Here is a 20,546-nt window from a genome sequence, read left to right on the forward strand (position 1 = left end):
ATGACAATAGCCAACATGACAATAGACTCCTGATGTGAATGAATCAAAAGTATACCTCTTTCTTTGTCAGATTGGCAAAATTATATATTTTTTGGTATGCCACAGAATTTTAGTAATTAGTTTATGTGTGCAATGAGATGAAAAAGGTTGACAATCTTATTTATTTGACCAAGTCCCTCCTTGGCTTTCTTTTGGGATGATGTTGCCCACAGATGTGCATTTCTTTTCTTCTTTGTATTGTAGCTGGCAGACCCTGCTTCTGTAGATGGCCTGTGGTTGTACAAGTTCTGCCTGTAATTAAGTTCAATTTGGGGAGGAGTGTGAAATTGATTTTGACCTCAATACAGGCTTTCTCCAATCTAGCATTACCATAAAAGGCTGGTATTTGGATTATTGTCTGATTCCTAAATTGATATTTCTGTGGCTCATAACTCAGAAGCAATAGGGATATGATTATCATTCTCAAACTCTAATTTTTGGTGTCCCTCATTGCTAGGAACAAGGAAGTTAAAGAATTATGTATATGGCCCCTGCCCTCAAGAAATTTGTAATTTTGTGGTAGAGATAAGACATTTACACAGATGACAATTCAAATTAGGATGTTATCATAAATATTTTTAAATCATTTTTGGCTTAAGGTTTAATGACAGAAGCCAAGGATACAGAAATATGTTGTGGTTTCTGTTTTTAAGGACCATAAAGAGAAATCTTCACAGAGAAAGGGGAACTCAACCTAGTTGAGTAGCATTTCACAGGGCAGAGGTAGGAAAGATATTCCAGGTAGAGGAAATAGTATGAGATTAAGCCAGAGTAAGGAATCAAAGCAAGCAGTCCATGTTGATAGAACTGGATGGATCATTTAGGATAGCAACGGGAAATAACTAGACAGGTAAATTGGAATTACACTGTGCGGTTTCTTGGTTGCAAGCCTAATCAGAGGCAGTAGAGTCTAATGGTTAAGTGTCATGGCTCTGGGTTAAAGAAAGTGGGGAAGTGGTCTTAATAGAGGCTAAACTCCTTAAGAGAAGGAAAATGTTCCCCAAATAAATATTTTCTTCTATAATTTACTCAGTAAACAATTACTGACTGGAAAAGACCTTAGAGACATTCTACTTTAACTTTCTCATTTTAAAGTGAAGAAGAAGCTTATGGAGATGAAGTGAATATTCATATGAGCACTAGAAGCATACCTGGAAAACTGAAAGATGATGTCAATGTGAAAAATGCATCCCAAGAAATAAAAGCAGCAACAGCATCATCTTTGAATGAGAAAGGCAGATGAACTCTAGAATTTCAATAACACAGTGAGTAATGAACTGTTTCAGAAACACAAATTAAACAATTTCTTTGAAAGTGAGTGGGAAGATTCCTGGTCCTTACATGTGTGGGCACTGGTCCTTGTGAACCACAGAGACTGAGTCACAGTAATTAGTAGATTATTGTTAGGTTTTTTTTTTTTTTATGTTACAGTCATGCACCTAAATGATCCTAAGGTTGCCTTTTCAACCCCCAACAAACCTTTAAAAGGTACAAGACATCTTTTGTTGGTGCTTGCTAGGATGATCGGAGGCTATTGGAAAGGGTTGCCATTATGAGTCTTAGCTGGGACCCTGCCTCCTAGGCCTCACTTGTCAGACAGTGAGTTCCATGAGACAGGCAGGAACAAGATACAGAAGGGAACAGCTGTGGGAAACAGAAGTAAACATTATATTAAGAATAATTAAAATAATAAAATGAACATTCTTCAACCCACATTCATCACCAAATGTATAATGCACTATAACCAGAGGGAGAGATTTAATAAGCACCAGATTCCCTGAAACTAGATGTCCAGAATCTAGCACAGTTGACAAAACGGCCAGTATTTTGAGATTGGGAAGTTTGCTAGTTCTTCTTGGGGATGAATGTCGAGAAGGGCTCAGCCTATGTCTTTTTCTCTTTGAAAAAGAAAAAAAATCAGGCCCTGGCTGCTGTGGCTCAGTGGATTGAGCACAAGCCTTTTAACCAAAGGGTCACTGGTTTGATTCCCAGTCAGGGCACATGCCTGGGTTGCAGGCTAGGTCCCTAGTGGGAGGCACACAAGAGGCAATAATACATTGATGTTTCTCTCCCTCTCTTTCTCCCTCCCTTCCTCTCTCTGAAAATAAATAAATGAAATCTTTTTTAAAATGCTAACAAAAAAATCAGGTGTATTTATTGTAAGTAGTGTAAGTAGTGTACAATTCACCCATTTAAACTGCACAACTCAGTAGTTTTTAATACAATACTTTCACAGATATGTACAATCATCACCACAGTCAATTTTAAGGTAATTTTATTACCTCAAGATACCCCAGCTGGTAAGAATGGGATGTAGAATTACATGTGATCCAGCAATTCCAATCTGGTATATGTACCCTAAAGCAGTGATTTTCAACCTTTTTCACTCCATGGCACACATAACCTAATTACTAAAATTCTATGGCACACCAAAATATATACTATAGTTTTTACCTGACAAAAAATATAGATATAATTTTGATTCATTCACACTGGACAGCTATTGTTGTCTGTGCTGCTGTCATTTTTTATTCAACAATCTAAGGGAAAAGAAGTCAGTGTCCCTTACTAAATAGTTAAATATTGCATGTTTTAAAAATTCTTTCAGCACACCAGGGTGCTACAACACACTGGTTAAAAATTGCTGCCCTAAAGAATTGAAAGCAGGGACTCAAAACAGGTATTTGTATACTTGTGTTTACACTAGCAGTATTTGTGACAGGCCACCCCCCCAAAAATGTGGAAGCAACCAAAGTGTCCATCACCAGATAAATGGAAAAACAAAATATAGTATATACATACAATGCCATATTGTATTGTATTAAGTCTTAAAAAGGAATGAAAGTCTGGCACATGTGTGAACCTTGAAAACATTATGCTAAGTGAAATGAGCCAGTCACAAAATGACAAATATTGTATGAGTCCACTTATATGAGGGACCTAGAATAGCCAAGTTCATATTAATAGAAGTAGAATGGTGGTCACCAGGGGTTGGAATGAGGGGAAGGGAAAATGAGTTATTTTTAATGAGTATAGAGTTTCAGTGGGGAAGATGAAAAGCTCTGGAGAGGGATGGTGGTGATGATTGCACAAAAAATGTGATATGCTTAATGTTACAGAACTGTGTACTTAATAATGGTGCAATTAGTAAAGTTTGTTACATGTATTTTACCACATTCTTTTTAAAAGCAGCATATCATAAAGCGGCCCTTGGGAAGAAAGACTGCTTCCAGCCTATCTTCAACACATCTGAAGGTCACAGAGCAGAAACCATGTGGACTTTGAGGCAGACAGGCTTCTGGCCTCCATTTGCAAATCATGGAACCAACACGCTCCACTTGTTTTCTTTCTGTTTCCTCATCTTGAAAATGGGAATAATAAAGCAGCATAGCTCAGATACTTGAAGAACTTTCTTGAAATCTAAAATTCTGTTAGACGACTACAGCATCTATTCTCTAATATAAATGGCATAAAACAAAAATATATATATAAGTTTAAAAAAAGGAAAGCCCATACTCTTTAGCTATCACTCTTCACCACCCCACCCCCACCCCGTACTCATTCCCCCTCCTTACTACCCTTCAGTCCTAAGCAACCACTGGTCTATTTTCTCTATATGTAGATTACCCTTGTCTGGGCTTCCGTATAGAATCATAAAATCTGTGATCTTTTATGAATGGGCTCCTTTGTCTTTTTTGCTTTGAACTAAGCTGTCTCTGCCCATGAGAAGCTGCATTCCTCAGTGGGAACGTAGGGCTGTGGGCAAGCCCTGGGCAGGGCATTTGGAATCATTAAGAATGAAAACTAAAGGAAAATCCTAAAATTTAAAGCAGTTTCAACTTCTCTCATTATATAATAATATGTTTGTTGTAAAAATCTCAAAGAATATTAAATAGCAAAAATAACAATACAAAAGCAGCTCTAATCTTACCCACCAGAAATAACCACAGTTAACATTTTGATATTCTTTCAGACTTTTTGTTGTGTATATTATATTCTCATCCACACATATATCATATGAAATGCTTCAAAAGTCTTTTGTCTGTTTATAAAAGTTATAGATGTTTGTCATAAAAATATTGAAATAGTATAGAAATATAAAATTTAGAATCTATTTTGTAATCCCTTCATATAAGTTTATCTTCACTTAAGAATAAATCATGGCATTATTATGTTAGTTCATAGAAATTTATTTCCTTTTTTAAAACAATTACTTAGTAGGCTATATGATTGTGCCATTATTTTTTTTAGCATTCTCCATTGATAAATTAGTGTAACTTCTAATCTTTCACTGAAATGTCTCAATCAAGATATTCACACTCATATCTTTGTGCTAGTATTTCTTAACAGTTGAATTTCTGGGTCAAAGTGTATGAAAATACACTGTTATGTAACCTGCCTTAAAAAAACCCTATTAATCTCTTATTATAACCTCTTTTCATGTTATTAAATATTTAATTTAGTTGCCTAATATTATAATCTACGAATGTGTTAGAATTTATTTTCCTAATCTCTTAACACTAGATATTGTGTTATTTCTAGATTTTCTGAAGGCAGAACAGAGTTCTGGACGGCATGACTGGACAGCTGAATGAGCCACAGAGAATCCTAAGCAGGATCTGTTGTGATGGGTCCCCAGCTTTTGGGAGATGAGACTGAGTCCTCTCCATCATCCACTCAGCTGAGGGCTCTACTTGTACAGTGAAACCCAAGTACATATTGTGTGAATGCTTGGCTGTATTTCATGGCCTCAGAAGGATATGATAAATTCTCTAAATTTTTATTTTTCCTTAACAAATGATCTATTTTCATTAATCCCTCTTGAATTTCCTCTCCTTTTGATATTTTCAACTTGCACTATTTCATTGAAGAATGGATTCTTTCAGTCTATTACCCACTGTGTATACTGCTTGTATTAAAATTTCCTGCTTCACAATGTAAATACTTTGCCATTTAATGGAGAGTAAGCACTCTCTGTTTACCTCATCCATACATTTCATGATTTCATAAACTTTTATCACATCTCCTTTCATTCTTCATTGCTTTTGCCTGATCTACTCTTTTTTAACCTATAAGATGAATGATTCTCAAGCCCTCTGGCCACCATATATGGACCTTTCTGAGTTTTATTAAATTCTACAACTACTGCTATTTGTAGTATTTATCATAAAGAAGTACTATTGTAGTTTCTCAGAAAGGAACACAAAGTTGAATAATTTATGGTCCCTGAAGAACCTGACATTGTCTTCCCTTGACCAGTAAAAGTAGCCCACTGGGCCAAGTCTTTACAAAAGAGAGGACATTTCAGGTGTACGGTCTAATCTTTAAGCCACAAGGCTGTTTGATTTCTTCAGTAATGAACATAGATGGATATTACTCTTTGTGTCCTGAATTCTTCAAAAGGGTACAAGGGTAAGGGTGACTAGACCTTCTGGTTCCAACTTTTGCCTAGAGACTCTCCTTCCTGGTACTGAGTTCTATCTCAGGCCAGACTTCACAGGTTAAGGGTACTGTCCTCCAGGAGCCTGCCCTCAAGCAGACACCAGCTGTAAATCCAGAGGTTTTCCCAGGCCACCTTCTGACCTTGTGGCTTCCCACTTAGGGGTTTCCACTGTCTTCTAAGTTTCAATACTATTCTAGAGTTCAAGAAAGTACTATACTTACAGTCACAGTTTTATTATAGCAAAAGGCTACAAATCAAAGTCCGTCAAAGGTAGAAACAGGTAGACAAGTTCAGGGGTCTCAGAAACAAGGCTTCCATCATCCTCAAGGATACATTGCTTCCTGGCTGGCACATCAATGTGCAGTGCAGAGGAAATCTTCTGTGAGGTTTGGCATCTATAGTTTTTATTGGGGTCTTATTATCTAGGCAGTTGATTGAATCATTGTCCACCTGGGTTGAACTCAATCTAAAGACCCCTTCCCTTCCTGGAGGTTGAGCTAACATTGCATAGCTTAAAACCTCAATCCTCTAATCACAGGGTTAGTCTTTATGGCATGGCTAGATCCCATCCTGAGTCATCTCATTAATATGAACTGTCTAGGGGTCCACCATGAGTCACCTAATTAGCATAAACTACTAGGTATGGTCTGAGGGGCCGCCCATGAATAACAAAGACACTGCTATTACTCTGAAAATTCCAAAGATTTATTGGTTATCTCCCAGGCCTCAAGGACAAAGGCCAGCCAGATTTTTTTATAACACACTCCCCTTGGCGTCTCTCCCTAAGCATCTCAACCTGGGCCTCAAAGAGTGCAGGTTTCTGCTCTACCCTCCAGGCCCAGTGCTCCCAACAGGTTCACTGCCTTCTGGTAGTACCTGCTCTCAGCCTCACAGAAGCCAGACTCTGTAGACAGTTATTGGAGTTCAAGCATATCCATCAAAACAGTCCAGCATCAACACAGGAAGCACTTATATGATAACCAGGGGATTGGTGTTCTGCATTTCTAGTCTAGTTTCTTTTTCTTTCCTGTTCCCATAGAATACAAAGTAAACAGAGAGGTTTGCTTCTGCCAGAGAGTTTGGTCTTCAGAACTGTTGAAGGGAATGCTAGGGAGGGCTTAGGCAAAGCAGGCATTCCCATATGCTGTATGTGTTATTACTTTCCAGGGAGTAATTTGCAATAGCTAAATGCATGTAACAAGAAACTGAGAGGTACTTTTTCTGTCTCTAAATTGCATTTAAAACCCAAAGAAAGCCGAAACCACAAGACACTAGGTAAGAAAAAAGAGATATGTATACATTTTCAAGAGAGCCATCAACTGATTACCTTGAATTGGGATCAAACACATTCCTAGGACTTCTGGAAGGAAACAAAACTAGTACTACTCTCAAGGAGACCTCCCTCACAACATGCTGAGTTAATCTAAGAAGACTGGGGAGGAGCAGGAGGAACGCTCAGTGGTGGTCTTGTGAGAAAAGAAGACTGTGATCACCACCTGAGGCTTTTCCCTTCTTCTCTGGGAGAGGAAAGGAGGAATGCTTTCCTCTACTTGAATGCAACTGAATGAGTGCCAAGAGAATCGTCAACAAAGATTAGAGCTGCCAGCAAGGAAGAAAGGGAGATAGATGTTTTGCTTCCTCACAGAGGTCTGCTTTGGCAGAGACAGGTTATCTTCCCCTGTGCCTGCCCGACATGGGAAAAAGAGTGGGAAAAAGTGCACAGTGGTGAGCTTTCCACGATCTGGTGTGGCAAGAACACTTGGATTGTCCTATGGATTGATAGGACCCTACAGAACGTATCTGGTCTTAAATTATCTTCCAAGTACTCCATCCAAGAAGGTTATCCATTCAGGAAGCAACAACTGTGAAATGAAAGATCTTACTCATGCAGTGCTGGGAGCTGAGGTGGAGAGTGGAAGAGGCTGGGCTGGAACTGTATCTCCCATGTGGGAGAAGGCCTCACGAAGAACTCAAAATCATGATGCCTGCCACCAAATAACATCAACCTTCTGCCTGAATTAGCCAGAAAAGCAGTGCAGCCAACAAGAGATGTTAAAAATCAAGGTGTTTGCCTTTCCCCGGATCTCTATCCCTCCTCCGTTTCTGTAATAGAGGAAGCCCTCCCAAGTCTCTCAAGGGAAGGGGAAAGCTTTGAATCAGCTTTGAAGTTTTAAATGGACTGGAAAATTATGGAATCTGCTCAAGACACCCTTAAAATCCCAAATAGTATTTAACACAACATACCACTTCATGTTGTTTATTCTTTACCGAGAGAACCTTTACAAATAAACCAGTTACATGCACATCCTATTTGATCCTGCTACTTCCCCATCAGGGACTGACACTACAGATATGGTAGCTAACGTACAAGTTATATATGCAAGGATGATTATTGCACTATCGTTCGTAACAGCAAAACAATAGTAACAACAACAACAATAACAAAACGATAGTGACAAAAAACTAGAGACGTGATGCGATCAATAGGATATTGATTAAATCAATTACCTCATAGTCACACAACAAAAAGACTGCGGTAGAGCTGTATGTGTTGATTTAGAAACAGCCCCACAATATTTTTTATATGAAAAAAGCAAGGGACAGCACAATGTACATAAACCTTTAAAAATTGCTTGCATAAATATTTTGAAGTATTTACTGTATATACTGATACATGAATATTTTTGGAAGGCCCTGGCCAGGTGGCTCAGTTGGTTGCAGCATTGTCCTGTGTACACCAAAGTGTTGCAGGTTCAATCCCCAGTCAGGGCACATACCTAGGTTGAGGGTTCAATCCCCCGTTGGGGTGTGTACAGGAGGAAACCAATGTTTTCTCTCTTTCTCTTTCTCTCTCAAATTAATAAATGTATCTTCAGATGAGGATTAAAAAGTATATTTCTGGAAGGATTTACAAGAAACTTAAGAGCCATTTCCTTTGAAATGAATGACAGGGAGATTTTCATTTGACACATTTAGATGCTATTTGAATTTGTTACTTAGGGCATGTGGTTATTTTTTATTTTAATGTTTAAAGTAAATAAGTAGGTTGTACAACAACATGAATGTACTTAATGCTACTTGACTGTACACTTAAAATGGCTAAAAGGGGAGGTTTCATGTTATGTATGTTTTTCCACAATAAAAAGGTAAATAAATATATTTAAATTCATTTGAAATAAAAGAAATACCAAGAGAAGAATATGGAGTGTGTGAGAAAGCTCCAAGGTGACAGCAAAAACAAGTTTAATGCCTTGTGACTCTCACTGAAGGCTATTGCACAGGAAGCCTAATGGGGCTTTTATGGAGGGGGAGGTTCAGAAAGGAGCCAGGACATGCATATTTGTCTGGAATAAGTTGGGGAGGGGAACGTGGTAATTTTTTATTTCCATTTGCGTTGCGATTAGACTCTGCACTGTTGTGTGAAATTAAAGAGCAGATGGATTTATTGAGCAGTGTGACCAGTTTTCTACCTGAGTAACCCAGGGTTTGACTTGCACAAAGTCCTGTACAAAACCTGGGCTGGATTCTTAGTGAATGAGCCACTGTCCTAGTCTTAGGGACCCCAGACTATCAGAGCTGAAAATGGACTTGGGTGTGCCCTCCTTTTGCTTGAGGACACTGAGACCCAGGAGTGACACATACTGGTCCAAGTCACAGGGATGCTAGGGGACTGAATTAGGATTGTAACTGGGATCTCTGGACCCCTGGTCAAGTACTGTTTTTGTTGTTGTTGTTTGTTTGTTTGTTTGAATTTTAATCATTGTTCAAGTACAGTTTTCTCCCTTTTACTCCCATTCCAGCCCACCCACCCAACCCTCCTCACCACCCTCCCCTAGTTTTTGTCCATGTGTCCTATAAATTTGTTCCTGTAAACCCTACCCATTCTCCCCTGAAATTCCCTCTTCTCTCCCCTCTGGTCACTGTCAGTCTGTCCTCTATTTCAGTGTCTTTGGTTATATTTTGCTTGTTTCTTTGTTTTGTTGTTTAGGTTCCTGTTAAAGGTGAGATCATAGGGTATTTGTCTTTCACTGCCTGGCTTATTTCGCTTAGCATAATGCTTTCCAGTTCCATCCAAGCTGTTGCAAAAGGTAGGAGCTCCTTCTTTCTTTCTGCTGCATAGAATTCCATTGTGTAAATGTACTGTAGTCAAGTACTGTTCTTCTAAAAAAGTGATACCAGCACTAATTTAGTCATGGCTTGACTAGCTTCACTCAACTTCTCTTCCTGTTAACTGCCCAACTGCTCCTCAGAATTTGAAGGTCTGGTGTCTGGTCATGATTTTGGGGGGTACATTGCAGGCCCTGGTTGCTAACTCCCTATCTAGAATGTTTGCAACTGTTTTCCATATGTGAGATTAGTTTATAGTTTTCTGTTTGTGTACTGTTTTTTCACCAGTTAGGTAACACATATTTTTTCGTGTTTCACTGTCTCTGAAATCAAGATGCAGCTGAAAATTGCAGTCCGCCAGCCTGAGTTGCAACATAGTCGTAGTTGCCTGTGCCTGTTCAACTTGTCTGAAAATTTCCACTAACACTTGAAGCAAGAGCAAGAAAGCTATGGCATCAAAATTTGCCATGTGAACATCAGCAGTTTGGAAAAAAACAAACACTAGGAACGAATCCTTCTTTCAGGAAAAGTAGCATTATTAATGCTTTTGATAGCATAGAGGATAATATTGTATGGAAAAACACAGACATCATCTCTGAATTAAAGAGTGATTTGGACGAGCTTGAGAATGAGTATGAAAATATTTTCTTTTTTTTAATCAATGCATAAGAGTGACAGAAGATAACCTTAAAATAAGCCTAGCAGTGTCTTCACTAAATATAAAATAAAAATCCTAAGTGTTAAGAATTTGTGTAATGGTACATAAAACACTGTTAATTTTGCAATCATTGACATTTTAGATTAGATGAAATATGTCAATTATATTTTTTAAAGATTATATTTATTTTTTAGAGAGGGGGTAGGGAGGGGGAAAGAGAGGGAGAGATACATAGATCCATGGACTCCCGCATGCCCCCTACTGGGGACCCCACACACAACCCAGACATGTGCCCTGACGGAATCAAACCCACGACCTCTCAGCTCAATAGACTGACCACACCAGCCAGGGCTATGTCAGTAATAGTAAGCTTTATTATTAAACCTTAAAGTGAGTTGAAGAGAGTCCTATTTTTTTTTCCTCTAGGCTTTGAGCATTTGGAATTATATCAGAATTAACTAAAAGTGAACACTCAGCTGTGACCCCATGTCATCAATGCAAGGTTTTTAAGTACCATTTCAAGTTTTTTAAAAATAATAATCGGTTTATTTGTATCTTTTCTTATTTCAGGATCTATTTTGGTAATTTGTATTTTTACTAGAATACCATCCATTTTCACTAGGATTGCAGTTTTTTTACCATAGTTCCTCTCATCCTTTTAATTTTTCCTGTACTTGTAGTATTCTACAGAATTCATTGTTTTATTCACTTCTGCTCAGTTTTTTCTTAATTGGGCCAGATTTTATTAATATTTTTCAAAGAAGGGATTTTAGATTTTGTTTGTACCTTCTACTTCTTTTGATCACATTCATTTTAGCTTTCATCATGATTAATTTGGTTTTCATGATCCTTAATTTTGGTTTACTTGCTTTTTTCTTCCTAATTTCTTAAATAAAAACTAACATTATTTTTGACGTTATCTTCTTTAATAGTGAAAACATTTAAGGTATATATTTCCTTCATTTGGATTTTGGCAAAACATTTTTTTCAATTGCTTTATAGACATTTTATAATTTTGTTTTGATTTCTTCTGTGTATAGCTTATGGTATTCTTTACCTTATTTTAACTTTATTGGATTAAGACAGGAGGATGTAGTTTTTACAATCTGTTAAGGTTTTCTTTGTGGTCAAATATGACTGAATTTTGTAAATATTCTATGGGTACCAAAAATATTTCGTTATTGTTTGAGAGAAGTAGATTCTATACATAGCTGTTGCATTAAGTATATTGATTGTATTATTTAATTCCTATGTCATTGCATATTTGTTGTGTACCAAATTTGTCCAGTTCTGAAATAAAGTATTAGTTGAGAGAACAAAGATGGTGGTGGAGTAGGTGGAATGAAGGAGGACTTATGTCTTCCCAGGACCAAACTGGAATTACAACTAACGTATAGAACTGTGGGGTGGCTCTGCCCACAGAGCCCCTTGGCTGTTGTGGGTAAGAATAAGTCTACCAAGACATGATCTGCTTGGGGAGGAAAGGTGGCCAGTCTTTCAGAGGAGAAGGGCCTTGAGCCTGTTCCTCAATGGGCTTTTATTGGGTTCAGTTTGCACAGGAATACAGGTAAAGCTCATCAATTATTGTCAGGCAGTAATGATCAAATGATAGATAACATTCAAAGAACTATGAGGGCTTATTCTGAGTCAGGGTCAGTTAGCTAAAATGCCATAAAACTTTGGGATACAAACTCATTTTATGCTTGGACCCTTATCAGAAAATTGAGAGCATTCTTAGCAAAGCAGGTCTCACAGGATTTTATGCATTCTTTCTTAGGCCTGATTGCCCTGGAGAACTCGCCCTTTCCAGCACAGGGCTGCACCACCCTCTGTCATTGTTTCAGGCTTAAGTCAGGCAGGGGAAGTAAGGCAGTCAAGAAATTAGGAGACTTCTTGCAGACAGAATGAGGACTCAGGCTTTGTCAAAGCTGAGGGGCGAGGGCCCATCACCCCCTTTTTCTATAGCCCCCCCAAGTCCTTCCCTGATGGTCCCATTGTGACCATGCCTGTCTTAGGTCATCCCTCCCTTGAGGAATCCTACCCGTCATTGGCTGACCAGTCACTCGCCTGGGGCCAGGCAGGGTAAAGTAAAGGGGGCAGAAGCAGCACCACTACCGAGATGATAAGCTTTGTCTCCTTGGTGGCTTAAGGTCCCAAGTTCTCTTACTCAGCCTTAGCCATGAAAGGTCATAGCTTCTGAAACCAGCCATGGCAGTTTCCAACATGGAATGATCGCCCTGCCCTGGTTGGATAACTCAGTTGGTTAGAACATTGTTGGGCTATATCAAGGGTTCAATCTCTAGTCAGGGCACATACAAGAATCAACCAATTAATGCATAAATAATTAGAACAAATCCACCCTCAATCCTCTCTCTTTCTCTCTCTCCTCTCTTCTCTCCTTCTCTTCCTTCCTCTCTCTCTTTAAAAAAAAGAAAAAAAAAGAACAATTATCCTGAATAACCAACTGCAGACTAGCTGAAGAGAAATGTTATAACCAAGGATTACAGAACAAGCCACGTTGAGACTGGTAGGAAGTTCACAGCTGCAAAAAAGCTCGCTGAGATTTCAGAGGGGTCTTGACCCCAAGCTGGACTCCCCAGCCCAGGTACCAGAGCTGGGATGAGGTACCCAAATGACATTTGGCTGTGACAATCAATGTCTGCCAATTATTCTGCCTGCCAAGAAGAGGTGGGAGTCCACTAGACACAAGTGCCTACTTAAAGGCCCAATAATCCATAGACTCAGGTATTTCTTGGTCCAACAAAAATTTTTAATTTTATATATTCAATTACTGCCTCTCCTTCATATGTGTCTTTTTTTCCCCAGAGGTTGATATTTATTTATTTATTATCATGTAGAAACCCAGCTTTAGGATTTTTAAAAAATATATTTTATTGATTATGCTATTACAGTTATCCTATTTCTCCACTTTTTATTCCCCTCCACCCTGCATCCCCCCTCCCACCTTCCTCCACCTCCTTAGTTCATGTCCATGGCTCGTATATATAAGTTCTTTGGCTTCTCCATTTCCCATACTATTCTTAACCTCTCCCTGTCTATTTTGTACTTACTATTTATGCTACTTATCCCCTGTAACTTTTCCTCTGTTTTCCCTTCTCCCCCTCCCTGCTGATAACCTTCCATGTGATCTCCATTTCTGTGATTTGGTTCCTGTCCTAATTGTTTGCATAGTTCATTTTTGTTTTTTTAGGGTCAGTTGTTGATAGTTGTGAGTTTGTTGTCATTTTACTGTTTGCATTTTTTATCTTCTTTTTCTTAGATAAGTCCCTTTAACATTTCATAGAATAAGGGCTTGGTGATGATGAACTCCTTTAACCTGACCTTATCTGGGAAGCATTTTATCTGCTCTTCCATTCTAAATGATAGTTTTACTGGATAGAGTAATTTTGGATGTAGGTCCTTGCCTTTCATGACTTGGAATACTTCTTTCCAGCCCCTTCTTGCCTGCAATATTTCTTTTGAGAAATCAGCTGATAGTTTAATGGGAACTCCTTTGTAGGTAACTGTCTCCTTTTGTTGCTTTTAAGATTCTCTCCTTATCTTTAATCTTGGGTAATGTAATTATGATGTGCTTAGGTGAGTACTTCCTTGGGTCCAACTTCTTTGGGATTCTCTGAGCTTCTTGGACTTCCTGGAAGTCTATTTCCTTTGCCAGATTGGGGAAGTTCTCCTTCATCATGTTTTCAAACAAGTTTTCAATTTCTTGGTCTTCCTCCTCTCCTTCTGGCACCCCTATGATTTGGATGTTGGAACGTTTAAAGTTGTTCCATAGGTTCCTAAGCCTCTCCTCATATTTCTGAATTCTCGTTTCTTCATTCTGTTCTGATTGAATGTTTCTTTCTTCCTTCTGGTCCAAATCATTGATTTAAGCCCTGGTTTTCTCCCCTCACTGTTGGTTCCCTGTGCATTTTCCTTTATTTCATTTTCATAGCCTTCACTCTTTCCTCTATTTTGTGCTCATACTCAACCAATTCCGTGAGCATCCTGATTACCATTGTTTTTTTTTTTTTTTTGAACTGTGCACCTCATAAGTTGACTATTTCTTCATTGCTTACTTTTTTTTTTTTTTCCTGGAGCTTTGATCTGTTCTTTCATTTGGGCCTTTTTGTCTCTGTATGCTTGTTACTTAGTAAGGGAGGAGCCTTAGGTATTTGCCAGGGTGGGGCAACCCAGGTCACTGCATTGTTGCACTATCTATGGGGGAGGGGTCTGAGAGGGAACAATGCCACTTGCTCAGCTCTCTGTCTGCTTTCAGTTACTTCCACTGTTACCCACAAGCAAATTGGGCCCTTCTGGTGCTGATTCCTGGGTGGGTGGTTTTGTGTACATTCTAGGACCCTAGAATGTGGGTCTCCAGAACAAACTCTCCTGTGAAGCTGGGAGTTTCTCCTGCTGCCACAACCCTTACAGGTTTTTTTCAGTCAGAGGTTTTGAGGTTTTATTTCCCTGTGCTGGAGCCCTGTGTTGTGAGGTCTGTCTGATTCCCCAGTTATTCCTCCCAGTTTATCTACAAGCAAATGTGAGACTGCCTTGGTCCTCCAACCACCGTCTTGCTGTGAGTCCTCTCTGCCCCTGCTGCCCATCTCCACCCCTGCTATCAGTCTGCATGAATGTTTCTTATTTAACTCCTTGGTTGTCACACTTCCATACAGTTCGATTTTCTGGGAGTTCTGGTTGTTTTCCATTTTTAAATTTGTTGTTGTCCTTCTTTTGTTTGTGCGAGGAGGCCCAGTGTATCTACCTATGCCTCCATCTTGGTCAGAAGTCCTTCATATGTGTCTTTTATCCATTCATATATCCTAATATTGTGTGCTAGCCTTTTGGATCTGTCTTCAAGTGTGTTGTCTTTTTCCCCGTGATTTCAGTAGCTTTATATCTTTGCTTTGTGCTTTGAGATATTTTCTCCATTTGATCTTCTAGCCCACTAATTTAGGTTCCAACAGTGATCATTTTCTCCGTTCATTCATGTATAGAATTAAACTGGAAAATCTTTTATTTCTTTCTTTATGCCCTTTCCTTTTCCCTTTCCCTTTCCTTTTTCATTTCCCCCCATTCCTCCCTTTCTTCTGTTCTTTCTTCTTAGCTCTAGAGGTCTTTCTTTTTTCCTGCATTTGTATCTTCTTGGTATATGTTTAATCTGACCTGATTGATCTTCCTCTCTGCTATTGAGCCCCTTTGGATATATTATTTCCTTTGTTAAGTCAGTGAATGCTTGTGGATTATCCTAAGAGGCAATAGTCATAGACATGGTGCAAGGCAAAATGATCTCTTCTCTTTGAGATCATCGTGTGAAGCTAAGTTATCAGCAAGACAACTTAGCAGACAATTAAGACAACTAAGTTGTCTAAGACAACTTAGACAATTAAAGCAGAGAGGAAGATACCCTGCTCCCTGGTCTTTGTAGATTCTCTTGGAGTCTGAGACAGGGAAAACACAACCCACCATTCAGTCCCTTTTTGTCTTTTTGGGACTGGGAAAAAGGCCACACATTCACGTAGCACTGAAATCAGCCTTTATTCTTAGTTCTCACAAGTTCTCTGACAGCCAAGTGTTCCCTGGATTTTTTTGTTGGTTCTTCCCCTAGGCATTTCCCATAATGGTTTCTCTTGTAGTCTTTGGTAGGGGAATCCTGGCACCCTTCTTCCCTCTAGGACTCATAGAAAGCCCATAGTCTCACTTGCATTTATACACCCATAGGCCTTAGCTACCACTTGACAAAAGATTGGAGGTGCTAGTTGGAGAGAAGGCAACTGTATTCAAACTGCCACCTTCTCAGTGTTCCAGAGCTCAACTACTTTATTAAGCCCTAGGAAGGCATGGTGACTCCCCTTTTGCCCTTCATGTCTAATCGTGTCACCTACACATCATTATTATAGTGAAGGTGGAGAAGGAGAAGGAAGGGAAAGAAAGAAGAAAAGGAGGGTGAGGAAAATATGTGAATTAGGAGGAAGAAAAGAAAGGAAAGCAGGACACCCGTGCCCAAAATTTTCAGTGATGCAGCTGTCTTTTGAAGGTTGGTTCTCATACCAAGAAATTTCCTTAAATAGCACCTGCATCCAACATGACCCTTTCACCTTCCCAACTGCCTAATTTTATGAGGGTGTATTATGAGGGGACTGTGTTTCTGGATCTGCTAGCATATGAATGATTACCTAATCTTGCCTTGGTACTCATGGCTGCATAAAGAAAAGAGATTAGATACTGGATACCTGGTCTAACAGGCACATACAGAAAAATCACCATCAGGGTAATAGGCTAATTAATGGTAAACAGATCCTTCCAAATCTTGATTTGAGAAGAGACATCTGCTTTATGCCAGATCAACTACTTGGCCTTTGCTCTAAGATAGCTTTGGTGCTGCATTTCTCAAAGAAAAGTCCATTCTGTCACAGAGTCTAGCTCTGCCTACAGTGTCACCTAGCAGCTTTTATTCCTCTCTTGGCCTCATGCTCAGGTGAAAGTGGCAGGCACATAAGAATCCCATGGTCCCATAAGAATCCCCCTCATGGGATTACATAAGGATTTGGGTTTATCTGAATGTAAAGAAAGATTTAACCCAATTCAAGGTCCTGTCCTTAATAGTACCTTGTAGAAATTACGTTGCCTGAGAGTTCACAAGTATAACCAAAAATAAATAAAAGAGTGAATCTTCTTCTTTTTGGGGTAAGTTTAAAACAATTAACATGTACATGCATGTATGTGGAAATTTACAAATAATATGCATGTATAAATGCATAGCGGCTCAGGTATCAATTACCAAGTTTCTTCACTGGGGCACCCATGAAACACTCAGCCGAGAGTGGCTGGGGAAGCGTCTTGTCCTTTCCTCCTCCTGGATACATCAACCTCTGTATCTATACTTGTCAGTCTGCTTATTGGCGGTAAGGTTGAAAACCTCACTGTCAAGTATTCTCTTTTCTCATCTTCATTCCAATTCTTACATTATTGGATTTATGTTTCAACACGGAGAGCTGTGACCATGTTGTTCTCATATTTCTCTTCCTAATAGGTGTTGCACAAACACAAGGTAGAAAGGGTTGGAAGTGTGACTCCTGTGCCCTGACTTTTATAGTGGTGGAGGAGCTCTGGGCTGGGAGAAAGGACAGAGACCAACTATCAACAGGAAGGGAACAGCAACATCTTGGAGCCAGACAAAGGTACAGAAACCACATAATGGGTAGCACACATGAGCATGTGTATGTGCACACACAATACACCATCTCACTAGTGTCATTGTGCCTGTGCTGACACCAGCAATTTAAAAGTTGTCTCCATAGCTAATCTGGCTAGCACAATTACAAGAACCTCAAGAAGTACTTCCTCCAGTGACAATTGTTAAACTCCAGAATTGCTAAAGAAGTAAAAACCTTCTCTGAGATATTTAAAAATCGGATAGGTCTAAACCTGATGGTTGAGTTGTCCTCTTGCACAGAGTGGTGTGAAGACGATTTCTCAAACTCTTGCTGCTAAGTATTTGATTCTGAAATTACCTAGGACCAGAGAAAAATTCCTGCAGCAGGCCAGGGTTAAACAATGTAATTATAATTACACTACAGCGAACGTCATAGGCATCTAGTAATCACACATCACATGCCTTTCTTTTATGAGATACTGTCCTCAGCAGAAATAAAAAACAGATTATTTCAAAGCTGCCCATTGACATATCATTCCCAACAAGAAGCCCTGGGAAGTGATATATAAAGGGCAGAATTTTAATTGCAGAGTCAGGGTCAAAGTTCTCCCTACTCCACTAACTCTGCCCCTGGCTGCTTGTACAGTGGCTTAGGAGGAAAGATTAACACACCTAAACAGAGTTGGCTGAAAAGGGTGTGGTGAGTGATGCAAGAACTCAGAAATATTAGGCAGCTACAAAAATAGAAAGGAGTTTTGAGCACAGGTAATTGTAGACTTTTAAAGTTAGGATGAGCCTTGTAGTTCATTGTCAAGGTTACAAAATTTTAAAATTGTAGCTTTCTAGCTGTAACACAAACTTAATTTCCAAGAAGTTAAACTTATTTCATGGATCTTTAGTTTAGCTTTTAAAACTCCCAAGCAACATTTTAAAGCCAGTCTTTATTTGTAGGAAGAAAAATGGCATCATGAACAAATTTACTTTTCCATTTAAATCTTCCACATATTTACAGAGGTTGTAAGACTGATTATTCAGTTATAAGCAGCAAAATAATCATATCCTCTCACAGCTAGATCTAAAAGAAACTGGGGTAGAAAATATGCATAGTACTTATGTGCAGTGTTGAACTTTTCTTACTGTTTCCTGTCATGGAAATCTGTGCTTATGGATTAATTGTAGTGTTTTCTCCTAGGCAGATGTCTACATTTGTTATCTTTCTCGGTAATGTCAACTCCTTCATCACCGCTGCTTAGGATGTTAGGTGTGTTATCCGTGGTCAAAAGAGCCCGTGTATAACTTGACAAGGTCTTCCTCACCTATGCCTTGATGGCTGTGTCTGAAACATTTCACCAAGCCATCCTTTCCTATTTTTCTGGTCAAATTGATCAGTTTGACGCTTTTGTTTCCCTCAATTTAGCAGACACTCTTAGTGGCAGTTGGCTTCAATATACACAATCAGCTTGAATATATCTTACATCCTCGTGAACTGAAAGAACACTTTCAGTGAACACTTCAGTTCAGGCAAAAGAGGGAGGGAGATGCAAAGAACATTGAATTAGCAGTAAGTGCCTGGTCTAAAATTAATTTTTTAAAAAGTAGATGGATTCTAACCCTAGCTCTGCCATTGAGAGAACTTGGCAAGTCATGCATCACTTCGGACCCACTTCTTCACCTGTTAAAGTCCTAATGCATGGACCAAGCTACTGAGACTTTCTCTAAGGAATTATCACCCTTGCTGGGCAACTTGACCACCTAGGGGAGCTTCTACAACTACTGATGTCCAGACTCCACCTCTAAAGATCAGGTTTCAGTTAGTCAGGAGATGGGGCCCAGGCATCTGATATTTTCAAAGCTCCCATGTTGATTCTAATGCACAACTAGGGAAGGTTGAGAACAGCTGCCCAGAAGAAACCTGTCTAGTATCTTTTTTCTCCCTATAAGAGAAAGACTAATTCATCTGCTTAGATGGCCTGATAAATTGCTCCAGGTTTTTCTACTGGGCACCACTACAGGGTTTAAGGCTTGACCTGACCTCCATTGGATCTATAGTATATTCAGGTCAGCCTCATGGAATGCTATCTAGCGGTACACAGTCCCTGCAGGGGAGTCTGTGATTTGGTTGGTTACATTCAAGAATGTAAGAAACTTGCCCTGGCCAGTGTGGCTCAGTTGTTTGGAGCATCAACCTATAAACCAACAGGTTGTGGGTTTGATTCCGTCAGGGCACATGCTCAGGTTGAGAGTTTGGTCCCCCATGGGGCATGTACAAGAAGGAAGCCATTGGTTTTTTCTCTCCCTTCTCTCCCTTCCTTCCCCTCTCTCTACAATCAATAAGCATGTCCTTGGATGGTATATATGAGATATCTGTATGTCTGTATCTATATATTGACTTGATAAAGCTGGAATTTAGATCCCTTTCTCAAGTCTATGTCAATTTCTTGATTGATTCCAAATTCAGAGGAAAAGGGTGTGATGAATCACACCAACAAACTTGACCAAGTCCAGTCCTACCTCAGTGTCATGAGGATCAAATAAGGTACGTTTTTGAATGTGCTTTGTAAACAGTAATGATCTACCCAGATACTTACTCTGTATCTACGGTTTCCCAATTGATCTGAAGCTTTGCACATGCTGAGATGTAGTGCAGGCAGCATCACTCTGATGCCAGCTGACCTATTACAATGCAGTGCCAATGCTGTTAACTGATTTCCTGTCACAGGTAGAGTAGTAAGTAAATAAAGGGCCATATTATCATGGAAACAGTATTGAAGTGGGAATCCAGACACTTGGATTCAAGATTCAGCCATGTGAAATTTTGGAGAAGTCTCTCTGGGCTTAAATGTTTTTATCTCGCAAATGAGTGAGTCAATTATAGATCTTTCAAGTTTCTTCTAGCTGACATTCTAGGTAGAGTGCTGATGGAATTTTTCCTAAAGCTGGCAGTGACTGATGTGATGGGACATATCCAAGCCTCATACAGTCCCTGAAAAGTGTGGCCTTCTGTTTGGTTCTATAGAATTAGATAACCCATTAGAGAAGAAAATTTTCTGCTGACACTTGTTCTAAAGAGAACACCCCCAACTGGGCAGATTAGGGCAGTTTTATCCTCAGGAAAGCAAAGAGATCAGTTACACACAATGTTTTTC

This window comes from Phyllostomus hastatus, unplaced genomic scaffold (genome assembly GCF_019186645.2).
Source record: "Phyllostomus hastatus isolate PE091 unplaced genomic scaffold, TTU_PhHast_1.1 phas_contig_86, whole genome shotgun sequence".
Taxonomy (NCBI): Eukaryota; Metazoa; Chordata; class Mammalia; order Chiroptera; family Phyllostomidae; genus Phyllostomus; species Phyllostomus hastatus.